The following is a 16,888-nucleotide window of genomic DNA, read 5'->3' as shown; positions in this document are numbered from 1 at the left end:
GTGAGAGAGAGAGGTCAAGGATAGCCCTAGGTATGTGTACTGAGCAGCTGGAAAGATGGGTTGTCATTGAGATGGGGCAGACCATGAATAGAGCAGATATGGAAAAGGGAAGAGGAGAATTTCACATTTGGATGTATTACATTTGAGATGTCTATTTCACATCTGAAAGGAAATGCATTTATTACACAAGATTGGCATTGACAGGAGAGATTCAAGCTAGAACTACAACTTTGAAAATCCTTAGCAGAGAGATCATATTTAAAACCATGAGACTTGATGACATCAATAAAGAAATGAGTATCAATAAAGACATGAGGCATCCAAAGACTGAGCTCTCATGCATTCCCACAGACAGAAGTAAAATTGATGGGGAGAAACCAGCAAAGGAGGAGGGGTAATAGTGCCCACTGAGTTAGGAGGAAAACTGAGTTTTTCAGAAAACTGAAGTGAGAAAAACTTTTTCCAAGATCTAATGCATAAATTTACTTTGGTATAAACAATTTTCTAGCCATATCACTTAGATGTTACCTAAAATACATTTTATTCTTGAACTAGATGGGACCAGCAACTATTCGTGAACCATATTCTAAAATTTTTTACCTATATTCAAGCTTTATCTATAGAAGAAATGCTCCCTCAACATTTCAGTACATGAAGTACTTCTTAAATTGTCGATGACATGTATTACCTAAATATGATATAGTCATTGCAAAAAAATAAATGCAAATAAAGCATGCTATACACTGAATGTTTGTGTTTCCCCCCAAATTCATATGTTGAAATCTTAAACTCTGGATATGATGGTATTAGGAGATGGGGGCCTATGAACAGTGATTAGGTTAAAGGGTAGAACCCTTATGAATGGGGCTAGTGCTCTTATAAAAGAGATCCCAGAGAGCTCCCTTGCCCCTTCCATCATGTGGGGATGTGACAAGATGCTGTCTAGGAGCCAGGAAGTGGTCTCTCACCAGACACTGAATCTGTAGGTGCCTTGATCTTGGACCTCCCAGTCTCTGGAATCATGAGAAATAAATTTCTGTTGTTATGCCACCCAATGGTATTTTGCTACAGCAGCCTGAAAAGACTAAGACAAAGTATAAGAAAAAAATTATCCTGAATATAATAATATGGATATAATTGTTCACTTAACTTGTTTATAAGTTTTGATATGATAAACATCATTTTGATGAGATTCTTAATACACATATATTATATATATATATCTTTTTGAGTAATATAAAATCATTTCCTTCAGGTGAGTTTCCAGAATTAATATTTCTGGATCCAAAGAATTTGAAAAATCCCATTTAACTGCTTAAGTTAATATAATCTGTGATATATTTTAATTCTTGGATGGTAAGTTTCTTCTGTTATTTTTCTCTTTATAAGTATAGGTATGCACATGTGCGTGTGTATATGTACTCACAGTGATTTTTTTCAGATTTACTTGGTAAGAAAAAATCTTGCTGGCATTTTAATTGAAATTGCTTAAAATTGACATGAAAACTTCATTTTAAATATATAGATATTTTCATCTAGGAACATAGCATGTTTCTTTATTTAATGAAACTTACTAAATATCCCTCAGTTATTTTATATCTTTTTTATGCTAAAGTGATTATTATTTTTAAATAATTTAGACTTACAGAAAAGATTGCATAAATAATACAAAGGACATTTTTTTCCAAACTATTTTAAAGTAAGTTATCTATATTATGTCCTATCACCTCAAATACTATAGTAATTCTTACAATAAGGACATAATTACAACATAGTAAATTACCATCCAAATCAGGAAACTAACTTTTTAGATTTCTACCATGTGTTCCATAGACTCATTCAAATACTTTCAGTTGTCCCAATAATGTCTTTTATAGGAAAACAATCAAATCCAGGATGAAGCATTGTATTTAGTGTCATGTCTTTTTAGACCCCTTCCATCTGGAATAGCTCCTAAGTCTTTCCTTAACTTCCATGACCTTGGCATCTGAATATTATAGACTTTTTTTAATAGAACATCTGTCAATTTGAATTTGTTTCTTCATGATTACATTCAGTTTATGGACCTTGGGCAGGAACATCACAGAAGTGATGCTATATCCTTCTCATTGCATCCTATCAGTGGTACATGATTCTGTTTGTCTCATTACAGGTGTCCACTTAGATCTCTTGATTAAGGAAGTTGTGGGTTGGGGAACCTGGGTGGCTCAGTCAGTTAAGCGTCTGCCTTCTACTCAGGTCATGATCTCAGGGTCCTGGGATCGAGCCCCACATCAGGCGCCCTGCTCAGTGGGGAGCCTGCTTCTCCCTCTCTCCCTGCCCCTCCCCCCCCACTTGTGCTCTCTCTCTCTCTCTCTCTCACTCTCTCTCAAATAAATAAATTAAATCTTTAAAAAATAATAATAAAAAAAGGTGTGTTATGGGTTGAATTATATTTCCCAAGAAGATAGAGGTTGAAGTCTTAATCCCGGGCACCTGTGAGTGTCACCTTATTTGGAAATAAGGAATTTGTGGATGTAATCAAGCTAAGATGAGGTCATGCTGGAGTAGTAGGGGCCCTAAATCCAAGGACTAGTATCTTTATAAGAGGAAAGAGATTTGAAGACAAACAGGGAAGAAGGCCACATGATGACAGAAGCAAAGATTGGAGTGATGGTTCTATGAGCCAAAGGTACACTGAGGATTGCCAACAACCAGCAGAAGCCAGAAATTGCTAGGAAGGACCCTCTCCTAGAGCATTTAGAGGGAGCCCGGTCCTGCTGTCTCATTGACTTTGGACTTTGAGCCTTCAAACAGTAATAAAAAGTAAATATGCTTTGTTCCCTTGGGTAGTGTCCTTTGAGATTAGATAACAAAGTCCCTTATAATATAAAACTTTTTTTCCTTATGATGGCCAAATTGTGACTTTGCTAATGGCATCGATCATTCTGTGTATTTGTTGGCATTCTACTCTAAAGAAGAGATTGTTTTCTCCATTTATTTCTTCGTATTTTTATACCTGTATAGATTCATTAGTCAGGGGGTTATAAGTTGCTATCATTATGGTGATGCTCAGATTGTCCCAGCAAAAGAACTCTTTCCAATTGGCTCCTGTCTCCATTCTTTGACACAACAAAATGGTTCAGGTCCACTTTGTACCTTTCTGCCCCTGGCCCTAGCCTTGGAGTCAGCCTTTTCTACTAGGAGCCACAGTTCCTTTTAGTGGAGAATGATATTTAGAAACCAGGATCTAGGTGCCAGGCATGCCCATTGCGATGGAGGTGTTGCTGCACATAGGTGCTCTCAGAGAACAGTGGTAGGGAACATACATACATCAATATAGGCACACACATACCATTGAAATCTATATTTATTTTTACATCTGTTTATATATATATTGAAAACCATGATTCACACTCAATGCCTTCAATTCCAGTCCAGCAACATAGGGTTTATTTTCATTTTCTCCCATTTCATACTTGTAACTCCTTTATCTGTCAGTAGGGTGCGTAGCTCCCAATACCCTCCACGTATTTTATTATTCATTTAACATCCTTGTATTTAATCAATCGCTTTCACTGCTTCTAACTCCAAATCTTTTCCATACATACCCTATGTGGATGCCTTTGTCAAAAATCAAAACAGGCTTCTATTCCTTCTCCAAAGGTTTGGAGAACCTTGATGAACTATAGATGCACCACAGTGGGAAGCCCTCTTCACCCCACGCCGGGCTTTTATGATCCCTGCACTGCATAGATACCACCTTCACCTTGCCTGGATTTCAATAGCCTTGCCAGGTTGTGGCCACACCACCTTCTTCCTGGGACATCTAGTGCCAGGATGGGAGGAAGGGAGGGAGGGAAGGAAGAAGGAAGGAAGGAAGGAAGGAAGGAAGGAAGGAAGGAAGGAAGGAAGGAAGGCAGGCAGGCATTCATACTATGTCTCATAATTTTTTAGTTGATTCTCTTAGATTTTCCAAGTAGATCATAATAACATCAGCAAATAATGATAGATCCTCTACTCACTTTCTAATACTTTATTGAATTGCACTTCTAGGAAATTGTTGATTGATGTGAAGCTAATTAATATATTTTGTCTTACTTAAATGGAAATGTTTTTAGTATTTCAAGTTTGTGCAAATATTGGCAGTTGATTTGAGATAGGCTTTCTTATATTAGAAATAAATATCAATTCTTGATTCACTTAGTTTCTGTTTAGAATAAATGTTCAATTATATCAAATGTATTATTGGGAAATATTGAGATAATAATTTGACTTTTTCCCTATACTCAAACGCACAAGTAAACATCTTAATATTAAAACATTCTCATAGCTTTAGAAAAGACACTAATTGTCCAAGTCACATCATTCTTTAACTTTATGGCTATTTTAAATGTGACCATTTTTCAGGAATTTTATATCATTTAATATGCTATCTTCTTCATATGTTGGTATCAGGGTTATACTAATTTTGGAAAACACATCTAAAAGATTTCCTCTCTAATTTGTGCTTCAAAACAGTTTAAAAAATAGAAATTATTTCATATGTAGGCAACTTGCTTGTAAAATATTAACACACATGTTCATTTTGAAAGGGAGGAGGTATATCTCTACAACAACTTTAAATATTTCTTCCATTGTTAGCAAGCTATTCAATATTCTACTTCTTCCTAATTACATTTTAGTAGTGCATATTTTCCTAGAAAATAATTTGTTTAAATGATATGTTCAAGAAACCATGAGAGACTCTTGACTCTGGGAAACAAACTGGGGGTTACTGGAGAGGAGGACGGATGGGGTAACTGGGTGATGGGCCTTAAGGAGGGCACATGTTGTGATGAGCACTGGGTGTTATGTGCAACTGATGAATCATTGAACACTACATCTGAATCTAATGATGTACTATGTGTTGGCTAATTGAATTAAAAAATAAATAATGAAAGTATTTTAAACATTAAAAATAAAAAAGAAAAACTGTGAAAAATGATACATTCAAATTTACTTTCAAAAGAGCTATAATGTTTAACATCTCTTCTGCATTTGCGTGCATGTTCTTTTTTAATACGTGTTGTGCATCTCAAATTCTTCTTTCTCTTGAGCTCACATCTCTCTTTCTGGCAATTCTACCAGAGGCTTGTTTATTTCAGGGCTCAGCACATTTCTCTGCAAAGAGCCAGGGAGTAAAAATATAGGCTTTGTGGGCCATACGGCCTCTGTCACAAATATTTAACTCTGCTCTTGTAGCATGAAAGTAGCCAGAGACAGGATGTAAATGAATGAGTGTGGCCAGGTTCCCATACAACTTTATTATGGACACTGAAATTTGAATTTTATATAGTTTTTCATGTGTCATGAAATATTATTCCTCTTCTCCACCCCCACCCCCGCAACTATTTAAAAATCTAAAAACCATTTGAACTCGAATGTAATATAAAAACAGGTGGTGGGCAGGATTTGGCCTGCTGGCCACGGTTTTCCAAACCCTAGTCTATTTCACAGATTTGGGCAAACAAACAAACAAAAGAACAAAAACCCAGTTATATTTGTTTATCACATCGATATCTAATTCTTTGTTCTCTAAATTATTTGACATTTAATAATTTAGTCATCCTGTCCATCTACTTCTATTAATCTTGATTTTTTTCTATCTTCTTGAGTTAAATGCTTGTTTTTTTTCTTATTTTTCATGAGTGTTCGAGTCTATAAAAATAATATAACAACCATATCCTTATTACCTTGCTTAACAAGTAAAAGATTACAAATAGAGGAAAACACTTCTGTGTTTGGCAGCCTGGTGAACAAATCAACTTTCATACCCTCCCAAGGAAACCATTTTAAAAAGAAAAAAAAAAAGCTGGATTAATTTTGTTTTGAAATCTATCACTGAGCTAGATTAACAGAAGGAGTCAACAGAAGGCTGAAAACAATTTAAAATCAGGGATCTCAAAGGGTTGATCAAAAAGTCAAAGCAACTTTGGCCCTAAGAGGGTTATTGCCAACTCTTTGTGATCCAAAGCTTCTGTTGTGATTCCTAAGGGTAAGAATCTCTCCTGGGCTCTCCAGAGCAAAGAGCTAGGTCTTAGGGTCCACCCCCCCCTTCAGGAAAGGATGAATACAAATTAAAATAGCATAATTTGAACTGGGCTCTGTGGGAGAAAAATCACCTCAAAAATCACCACAAATAAGAGTATTTGTAACCCAGAGTTGCTTTCACACCTCCTTGCAGACTGAATTCATACCACCTATGTGGTTGAAAAGCTGGAAGTGAGAATTTAATATAAAGTGGTCTCAGATTGATAATGCTTTCACGTGATTGGCAGAAAAGCAAATAAAAACCTGCTCAAAGCAATGCTATTTCAGGTAGGTCTGAAAAAATTTCTGCAAGACACAGGGACACACATTTTTAAATCTCCAAAGGAAATAACAGAAATAACAAAGCAAACCTCAGTCTGAACATGGTTCAGATAGTGGAATTACCAGATTTAGTATATAAAATAAATAGGTTTAATATGTTTTAATGTAGACGGGCACCTGGGTGGCTCAGTTGGTTAAGCATCTGATCCTTGGTTTCATCTCAGGTCATGATCTCAGGGTCATGGGATCGAGCTCCACGTTGACTCTGTGCTCAGTGAGAGTCTGCTTGGTCCTCTCCCTCTGCTCCTCCCTCCCCATCAAATAAATTAATAAAATCTTTAAAAATATATATGTTTTAATGTAGAAAAGAAAGGCTTGAAAATGTGAGAATGGAACATGATATTTTAAAATGACTTTGAATATTTGAAAAAGAACAGAATGAAGAAACTAGAAATGAAAAAGATGATTAAGCTTTTTTCAAGATTATAAAGAGCACATTAGACAAAACTAAAGAGAGATTTGAATTCATGAATAGAAGTTAGACTAAAAACATTACCCAAAATGCAACCCAGAGAGAAATAAAGAAATGGAAGTATGAAGGGCTGGCAAAGAGATAAAATGACTGAGATGTTGTTATACAAATAATATGTATCTGATATAAAGGTATATGTATTGATATGTGTGTATATACAGAAATGTATCTGTATAATAAACATATATGTATATATTAGAGTTCCAGAGGGAGAAAATAGTGTGAGGAGGAGGCAACATTCTAAAATATAATAGCTAGGAACTTTACTGAATTATTAAATAACACTAAATCCCAAATCTGAGAAACCCCAAAATTACAAAGTCAATTGCAAAAAAATGTACACACAGTAATAAAACTTCACAACACCAAAAAGAATGACCAGTTAGAAAAGGGAGATCAGTTACAAGGAAATAGAAATTATACTGACAGCTGAATTTCTAGCAGTTACAATGGAAGTGGAAAGAAAGGAAAATATCTTTAGTGTGCTGGGAGGGAAAAAAAAAAGCAAAACGATATTTTAGGAAGTAAGACCATTATTAATTATGTAATGCAAGTAGAAACAATATCTCAAATAGAAAGTATGAGATGCAAAAGAAGTATGTATGAAGGCAATGGTAAATATGTAGTGTAGACACAATTTTATATTGTGGAATTTTACTGAATTTCATATTGTTCTGTGGCTCCACGCATTTCTGTTTTCCAGAATTCAGTGAGAGGAGTTGAATGGTAGGCTCAGGTCTCCATCTTAAAAGAAAAATTTGTTACTTTAAAAAACTTTTTAAGTAAATGTAATGCATGCATGTTCCACACAGGAAAAAAGAAGCAGAAAAATAAATGCAAGTTATCATAATTTATCAGTTATGAATATTCAATATATTACTTAATTACTTTATTATTTTAGAAAGGGAAGGAGAGAGGAGCAGAGGGAGAGGGAGAGAGAGATTCTTAGGCAGGCTCCATGCCCAGTGTGGAGCCGGACCTGGGGCTCGAGCTCACCACCCTGAGATCATGACCTAAACCAAAATCAAAAATCACACACTTAACAAACTGAGCCACCCAGGCATCCCTGAATATATTACTTTTAGTCTTATCTATTGAGACTTTTCACTTAATTAGATTCATGTTCTAATGTTTTTGAGTCACTACTCTAAAATGAGGCTTTTTCCATAACATTGAAAATTCTTCAGAAATATGACTTTCTAGAGCTACTTAACATTCTATCCTTTGAGTGCACAATAAAGTGGTTGAGACTAGCTAAATGCTCACCAATCCCATTTCCTCTCCTTGGGCACACAGGTTATTTTTCCTAACCTTTCCGACATTAATTTGGGGCCAGCTATTATGTTCTGGCCAGTGAAATAACAGGCGGAACTGAAGTGTATCATTCCTAGGCAGGGCCCTAGAATGCCTCATGGGATCTTCCTGTAGCTGACAGCAGGGCCAGTGGAGGGCTCTGATGATGCCATAGTGGTTGGCCAGGAGTCAGGGTCTAAATTTCCTCCTATTGATGCTCATTTATGTCTTCTTTTTTTTTTTTTTAAAGATTTCTATTTATTTATTTATTTGACAGAGAGAGATAGCAAGAGCAGGAACACAAGCAGGGGGAGTGGGAGAGGGAGAAGCAGGCTTCCTGCTGAGCAGGGACCCCGACGTGGGGCTCGATCCCAGGACCCGGGGGTCACGACCTAACCTAAGGTGCTCATTTAGAAGTAGACAGCCGGGGCCAGACGGCGTGAGAATGGGATTATAGAATATGACACAATAATCGGGAAAACACCTGAAAAAAGTTTATGTACTGTTGTCAATTAATTTCAGAAGAAAAACTCAACCTTAGATGACCTCTAGTGACAGCTCTCATTGGCTCACCTGAGACCATTTATTCATGGTTTGTAGTGATCGCACCCTTTCTAGGGCATACATAGCAGGTGTTTTAAGAGAAAGTGTCCTAATGCCACTTTCTCACTATGTGACTTATAATTTTCTATCCTTTATCATCTTACTGTTGAGTTTAGAATATATTTTTTAAATCTATGAGCTTTTTATATATTATACATATGTTACAAATGTTTCCCACTTTATTGGTAGCTTTTACAATTTATGACATTTTTGATGCAAAACTTAACTTTTTAAATCTTAAGAAGTCAGACTTGTTATTATTTTTTGTTGTTTATAGTTTCTTTCACTGATTTTGATCTTAGAACTTTAGCTATCCTAGGGAAGCCTGGGTGGCTCAGTCAGTTAAGCGTCTGCTTTCAGTTCAGGTCATGATCCCAGAGTCCTGGGATCAAGCCCCACATCGGGCTCCCTGCTCGGTGGGGAGTCTGCTTCTCCCTCTCCCCCTGCTCCTGCTTGAGTGCTCTCTCTCTCTCTCTCTTGCTCTCTCTCGTGCTCTCTAATATATAAATAAAATCTTTAAAAAAAAGGACTTTAGCTATCCTAAAACATTTTTTTTTCCTAGATAGGCTTTAAGGTCTACATTAAATTTTTACTCTGTATGGAATTCATTTTGTTATGTTTATAGGTGGGAGTTAATATTTAACATTAACATTAACATTAAAAATAATTTAAAAACAAAAATATAATTCTACTCTTATATTGTGTGCTTATTGAGCAAGTGTTAACTGCTTTTCATGTACTGCTTACTTTAATCCTTGCAACCATCCAATGAGATAATATTGTTACTAGCATCCTATTTTAGAGATGAAGTATCTAGCTTATGGTGACAGAGCTGGGAAGTGGGCGGGGGCTCTGTCTGAGTCCAGGCCAGCTGCCTGCATGCCCCCAACCTTGTACTCGTGGCTCCTGTGCTGTCCGGCACCATTTTCATGTAGGTGTAAGGGTGGTATCTGTAAAGTCAAGACGATACTTTATTGTACAAAATTTTTGCCTACACTGAGTTCAGTTCATGAAGTATTAGTTCCGTTCCATTTATCTCTCTGACTCATACATTATCTCATTATCAAAATATTAGTAATTCTCAAAGAATCATATTTAATGTCATTCTACATTAAGCTTTTAGCATTTCCTCAACTAATTGCAACTTCATCTTTCTTTGAATTTCAATCATACCTTATTGACATTTTCTTTTGGAATTCACTCTTGGGGAATTTTAAATATTCATTTTTTTAAAAATTTTTTTTAAAGATTTTATTTATTTATCTGACAGAGAGAGAGAGAACAAGTAGGCAGAGAGACAGGCAGAGGGAGAGGGAGAAGCAGGCTCCCTTCTCCCCGCTGAGCAGGGAGCCTGATGTGGGGCTCGATCCCAGGACCCTGGGATCATGACCTGAGCCGAAGGCAGCCGCCTAACTGGCCGAGCCACCCAGGTGCCCCTCATCTTTTTTTATTTAATAATTATTTGTAAGGGCACCTGGGTGGCTCAGTCAGTTAAGCATTGGACTTTTGGTTTCAGCTCAGGTCATGATCTCAGGGTCCTGAGATGGAGCCCTGCGTCCAGCTCCGCACTCAAGGGGGGTTGACTTCAGATTCTATCTCCCTCTGCCCCTCCCCCTGCTCTCTTTCTGTCTCTCTCTCAAATAAATAAATAAAATCTTTAAAAAATAGTAATTACTATTATTTGTACACTTGTCTTAGATCCTATAGTAGATTACAACTTTTTTTTTCAAGACCTGGGATTTATCTGTAGCACTACACTGTGGTTTCACATGGTTTTTCAATAAATCATTGTCTGATTTGATTCTTTTAAATTGGATCATGTTGGGGCACCTGGGTGGCTCAATCAGTTAAGCATCTGACTTTTGGATTCAGCTCAGGTCCTGATCTTGTGGCTTGTGAGATCGAGCCCCATATTGGACTCCCTGCTCAGCAGGAGTCTGCTTGGACATTCTGTCCCTCTGCCCCTTCCCACCGCTTGTTCTCTCTCTCTCTTAAATCTTAAAAAATAAATTGGATCATATTGATCATATTGATTGCAGTTAGTTATTTAACACATATTTAACACATACTATTGTAGTGCCTACTACCTGCCAGACTTTGTTCTAATGCACACAACAATTCGGTAAGACAGGAACAATTATTGCCCCATTCTCAAGATGGGGAAATTGAGGCATGGGCGAATCAGAACTTAAGCGCAGCCTGGTTGGCTCTGGCCTGCATGTTCTGTATTCACTGTGCTATTCACTCTTCTGACGATTGGAGTGTTAAGTGGTGAGAGATGGCTGGTATTTAAAGTTACTACACAGACTGTGGGACTTCACTTAGACAGATGGTAAAATACAGGTAAGCAGAGAGAGAAAGTAAAAGCTTTCTCAGCAGAAGAAACAGCTTACATAACATGGGAAAGCAGAAACATGTCATTTGTGGAAATCAAGCAGAATTTGATGGCAGATATCTGTTGAGAAATCAAATGACTTTGGGGGGGGAATATATTACCAACAAGTCATTGTTATTTTAAAAATAATTTCTGATCCCTAATTTTTTTTATCAGATCTAAGCAATTTACAATTATACCTTCCCCTAGCATTCCACTATTTTTTCCCCTATGTGCACAGTGTTAAAAAGAAAAAACAATGCCAAGCAGCAGGAGAATTTGCATGTTAGGTTTGGCTTGCATTTTCCAGGCAGGGGTTGTATCAAGTTGGAGAAATTACGTTGTCCCAATTTTTTTCCAACAAGACTTCATAGTAGATTATCTGGCTGCCACCACTCATCACCATGCAGCTGCTCCCCTCTTCTGTTTGTCCTAAGCTCTCTCGAACTCTGTGGAAGTCAGGTGGATGCAGAACATACTGGGAGGCAGGCTGGCTTAACAGTAATAAGGAGGCAGGTTGAGCATCCAGTGAGGAGGCAGGCAGAACTGGTGACTCAAGTCCAGCTTCTACAAACTATTTTCTATTTGATATGCTAACACATGTTTGGAACTTGTCTCCCTTAATTCAAAAGAAAAAAAAAAAAAGCTTTTTTTGTGTGAGCTTCAAAATTGTCCCCCAAACCTCTTTCCTTTGCAGTGTTTGACCTTACCGAAGATGTACCATGACCATTCCATTTTGAAAAGGGGGAAGTCAGAGAGATGTCAGAGAAGGAGAAAATGAAATTTTGCATCAGGTAAAATTTCCGCACAGATATTTCAGAAGGATTCATAATTCTGTGGCTGTATACAAATGATCCATTTTGTTAATCTGAATTTCTAGGGTCATTAAAATTTTTTTCTCTGCTCTGGAGTAGTTTATTACTTAGAGAGAGAGGGGGAAAAAAGCCAGCTTAAAACCAGGTAAGGGAAGAAAGCTGACAAAAACATAAATTAGAGGAAGAACTTAATTTAAAAAGTGTCAAAAAGGATAGATGGTCTTAGTTCAATAATAAAGCCTGGTTCAAGAGCCTTCTATCTTTAAATAAAGCATTCAAGCACTCTATTACCTGTATACAACCAATCTTTGATTTCCAATCTAAGTCTATTTTTGCTTCTCGTGATTAGCATACAAATGTGAAAAAAAGAAAAAAGTGGTTACATGCGTGACGATTAGGACATGCCTTTGACTTTAATGTCACTGGTTTGTCAGGCTAGAGGTGAGGAAATGAATTGCTGCTTGACGGGCTCCTTAGAGGTAAATCTTGTCCAAAAATGACTCCTATCCATCTCCTTTTATTTGCATTCTGAGTTCATCATACAAACCGCAAGCACATAAGCATATATTTGTTTTAAAAGAAATAAAGTGCAATAGCATACAACTTGCTAGTAATGTGAGTAGGCTGTAAGCTGTGTATGGTAACTCTGGGCAATACTGTCTCTCTGCACAGTAGCTGTGAGTCCAGAGACTTAGCCTAAACATGGGGGCTCTGTCCTGTCAAGAATCATGTGCTAGAGGCAAGAGAAACGAGAGGGTGAAGTGGTGAGACAAATCTCACATCGGCTGCTGACTCATTGACAGGAGTACCTGAGACTGAAGGGATCTTCTTTTGGTTTTATCTTCAAGGATGGTGTTGAAAGGCACCCCCTGTCTGTGGGTTTTATGAAAATGACACCCCATTTACTCTTGCATGAGGAGGGGGAAAGTCGACAACAGCTAAAATGTGAACTTCTCTAATAAAATTGCTAGGAAGGGACATATGCCAGATCCTTGCCTTCCAGTTTCCTCTGAGTCTTTTTGGGAATCTTCCAAAGAGAGGGTCCTCAACCACGAGAGGGTCTGGCTGGTTTCTGGTGCCTGGGGTGTGCTGAAGCATCAAACTCCTTGGTGGGCTTGCTCCCCGGATGAGGGTCACTGCAGCGTTGGTGGCTGCTGACGGATGGCCCCATTTACATCAAAGGCAGTTATTATGCACGAAACCATTCAAGCGTCATTTGTTTTGGGGAGTTCAACCAGTCCATTTTTCAGTTCCTTTCTGGTTCAGGGTCAGAAGCAAATGAAGGATCTCAGGTTGGCTTCATTTGGGGCCAATGATACTTCCCCCCGTATTTACAGCAAATTTGTTTAAAGAGTATGTGAAAATATCCTTTCGGTAAGAAACTGTAATAGGGCTGGAGCCCCTATTCATGCTGCACACAAATTAATCTAAACAGATAAGCTATGCCTGGGACTCACCTGGACACTCCCAATTGTAAATGTGTGAGCACTGTACAGTGAGGAGGATGCCCACCATGTGCAAATATGCATGGAAAACCAGGCTATGAGCCACTGCTGGAAATGCCAAGTCAGCTTTTAGTGTCACTTGAATTTGAACTGAAAGGAAACAATCTTATTTCATTTTTAGATAAGGCTTCAGATTCCATTCCAGGACAAGAAATGATTGATATGGTTTTGGAGCTCCACTCAAAAGATTACTAACATTTATATAGTGCATTATGGTTTTAAAACAATATATTATGGGGCGCCTGGGTGGCTCAGTTGGTTAAGCAACTGCCTTCGGCTCAGGTCATGATCCTGGAGTCCCGGGATCGAGTCCCGCATCGGGCTCCCTGCTCAGCGGGGAGTCTGCTTCTCCCTCTGACCCTCCCCCATCTCAAGCTCTCTCTCTCTCTCTCTCATTCTCTCTCTCAAATAAATAAATAAATAAAATCTTTAAAAAAATAAAACAATATATTATGTATAAATGAGGAAGGCATTACCACACTTATCAATGAGGAAACTGAGTCTCCAACTAGTGTAATCAAATTTTATAGATGAAATAGATAAAGTAAAGGAAGCAAACATAGCAAAAATAGAAAAAAAATTCCTAAAGAATGCAGCAATCATATTCTAGATGCAAGAAATAAGAAGGCGAAGTGCAGTGATAGATGTTATGTTGGCTACTGACCCAGCATTTGGAAACACGGGACCCAAAGCACTTTATACTTTTGTCTTTTTTAAGATTTTATTTATTTATTTGAGAAAGAGAGACAGAGATAGAGACAGAGAGCACAAGTGGGGAGGAGAGGGAGAAGCAGGCTCCCTGCTGAGTAGGGAGCCCGATGTGGGGCTGCAATCTCAGCTCCATCTCAGCTCTATCCCAACCTGAGCTGAAGGCAGATGCTTAACCAACTGAGCCACGCAGGTATATGTCATGTGTATAAAATGTTCTGTTTTTTTTTTCCTTTTCCTTGAGATGGTCAGCGCAACCAGCTCTGTCCAAACAGCAGGTCAGGGAGATTCTCAGTACTGATAGCCAGGACCTGCAGAACAGTGTTAAAGTCTGCATCTTCATCTACATTTTATCTCTTCTGCTATCCCGTATTACCTTTTTAGTATCTCTCTAAGGGATCATGAAAGTTAATGGAGAACTGAAACACTTCATGTATAATTTTGCAGAATTGAGGCTTCTGCTACTCTGTACATGTGGCAAAACCACTCGGCAGGGGGGAACTGTATGGATGTATAAATGTCTACACATATGGAATTCAAGGTCCAAAGGGAACACACATAATTCTTACAATCTTCCAACCTTCTACAGATATTGTTGAGGCCACGATAGAATGATATTTATTTATTTATTTATTTTTTAAGATTTTATTTATTTATTTGACAGAGAGAGACAGTGAGAGAGGGAACACAAGCTGGCAGAGTGGGAGAGGGAGAAGCAGGCTCCCTTTTGAACAGAGAGCCTGATGCGGGGCTCGATCCCAGGACCCTGGGATCATGACCTGAGCCGAAGGCAGACGCTTAACGACTGAGCCACCCAGGCGCCCCGATAGAATGATATTTAATTTGATGAATTCTGTGTGCCTATTTGTTCATAGGAGAGAGGCCAGAATAACTTCATTATACACAGATCCCATATCTGAGATTTTCCTCCTTTATTTGAAGGGAGGAGACAGAGTTGATTGACAACCTAATTTCTAAGCATTAGTGTCTCAGTATTACAAAACCAAGGCTCTGTGTTTATTTGCTTGTGGAATAAGGTTTTGTAGGTGAGCCCCATCATTTACACTCAATTGTAAATCTGAATAAAAGTAAAAACAATTAAACTCAATAGACACACACTGGCACTAAATGCCTTCCTCAGTATTCCCAGAGATCACTGAAGCAAATGTCAAGCCAAGACTGTTCCCTATAGAAAGGCATGTCATAGCTTATTCATTTTATGTTAATAACGTGTTATAGTCCAGAGTGAGAAGATTCTGCTCGACAGATACACACCTGAGGCTGTTTAAGGTAGTAGGTGCATATACTTGTAAGAAATAATATCTTCTAGTGTCGTTACATCTGCTAATAGATATTTCATGCACACAGAATATATTTAGAGAAACATTTCTTCCATTGATACACACACATGCACAAAATGTAACCAGTACTGTTTGTCTTCGTGCTGTTGTATGATGTAGGACCATCTGGCTTCCAAACACCAGCACCTCTTACATCAGGGCATTTCTGTGTGTAACTGAAGTGACACTGTCTTATTAAAACACATAAACAGGTACTTCTTAAGCACTGCAAAAATAGATGTTTTTTTCAGCATTCATGCATGGAGCACTGGAAGTATTACCAGTGAACATATTTCTAAATTTTGAAGTTAAATATTTTTCTGAAAGAAGAGTTAATAATATCTATTGTAGTGATTCTTAGTAAATACCAGAGAAGCTTATGTACATTTTCAGTCATCAGCTGAATATTATGTAAAAGAATGGAGAACGCCCATATTCATGAAACTGAAAAGTGAGAAATAAAAAGGAAACACACTATCAAAAGAGTTATTGTAAACCAAAAGATGAAGACATGTGAATATATTTTGAACAAAAATGAGCAGTTACAGCTCTTTAAAGTGGTTGGATTCTTCTGGAGTATAATTAATGTAAAGTATTTATCAATGGTATTATTACAGTGATATTACAAAAAAGAGAAATAGTCAAGGTTGCTTTCATATTTTACTTCACTTCGAACCAACAGAAACTTCTTTGATAAACAGTAGATGAATTTTGTTTTTCGGAGCAAACCACAGCAAGCCTTGACCAGCATTCAGGACCTCAGTAAACTACTTGAGCTTCCATAATATGCCAGGTCTGGCCAACCACTGTGAGCACAGAACAGTGAGACCGACAGACAGCTCAGAGACAGAGCATGTGTGACCTATATATGGGGGGAGGGGAAGAGGCATCTGCCAAATATTGCAGTTCATTCAGCAAATGTTCCATAACACCTACTGTGTTCTCAGCACTGGGATGGGACAGTGGACAAGGCTGATGGGATCCTTGCTGTGGAGTTTATATTTTGGTGGGAAGGAGACTCTAAGTAGATGCTAAGCCTCGGGCCATGATTGACACTGTGATGAAACCAGCAGGGTGTTCTGATGGAGAGAGATCAGGGTGGTGACTTAGTGTTGGTGCTCTGGAGACTTTACTGCGGAGCTTCAGCTGCTGGCCAAGCCAGTGTTGGGCAGATACCAGCATCCAGCACAGTAAAGCGTGCCCTGGAGGGAACGATCGGCACAAAGCCCTAGGATGGGAACGGTACTAGAGAGCATTACCCAGGCTTAAATGTAAGGTGTTTTTGGTTTTGTTTTTTTCATATTAAACCCCATTCTTATCATCTGAAGAGAGGTAGGATTCTGAGGAAGGATTGTTTGCTACAGTTCAGTTATGTTTCGTTGTAG

At 38.0% G+C, this 16,888-nt stretch overlaps 1 long non-coding RNA gene across 3 annotated transcripts in view; it reads left to right on the top strand.

Annotated features, from left to right (window-relative positions):
• LOC115941338 (uncharacterized) overlaps positions 1-16,888 on the top strand; it is a 166,098-nt gene that overhangs the window by 95,743 nt on the left and 53,467 nt on the right. Inside the window, exon 3 of one of the 3 annotated variants that reach the window (XR_014144169.1) lies at positions 11,833-12,325. The exons of the other annotated variants lie outside the window; for them this stretch is intronic. This is a non-coding gene — a long non-coding RNA (uncharacterized LOC115941338). Of the gene's footprint in view, positions 1-11,832; positions 12,326-16,888 lie in introns of those variants that run through there. 3 annotated transcript variants of the gene reach the window in all.

Source organism: Leptonychotes weddellii, chromosome 4 (genome assembly GCF_054177405.1).
Source record: "Leptonychotes weddellii isolate Sample4059 chromosome 4, ASM5417740v2, whole genome shotgun sequence".
Taxonomy (NCBI): domain Eukaryota; kingdom Metazoa; phylum Chordata; class Mammalia; order Carnivora; family Phocidae; genus Leptonychotes; species Leptonychotes weddellii.
This window is presented reverse-complemented; position numbering and strand designations above follow the sequence as displayed.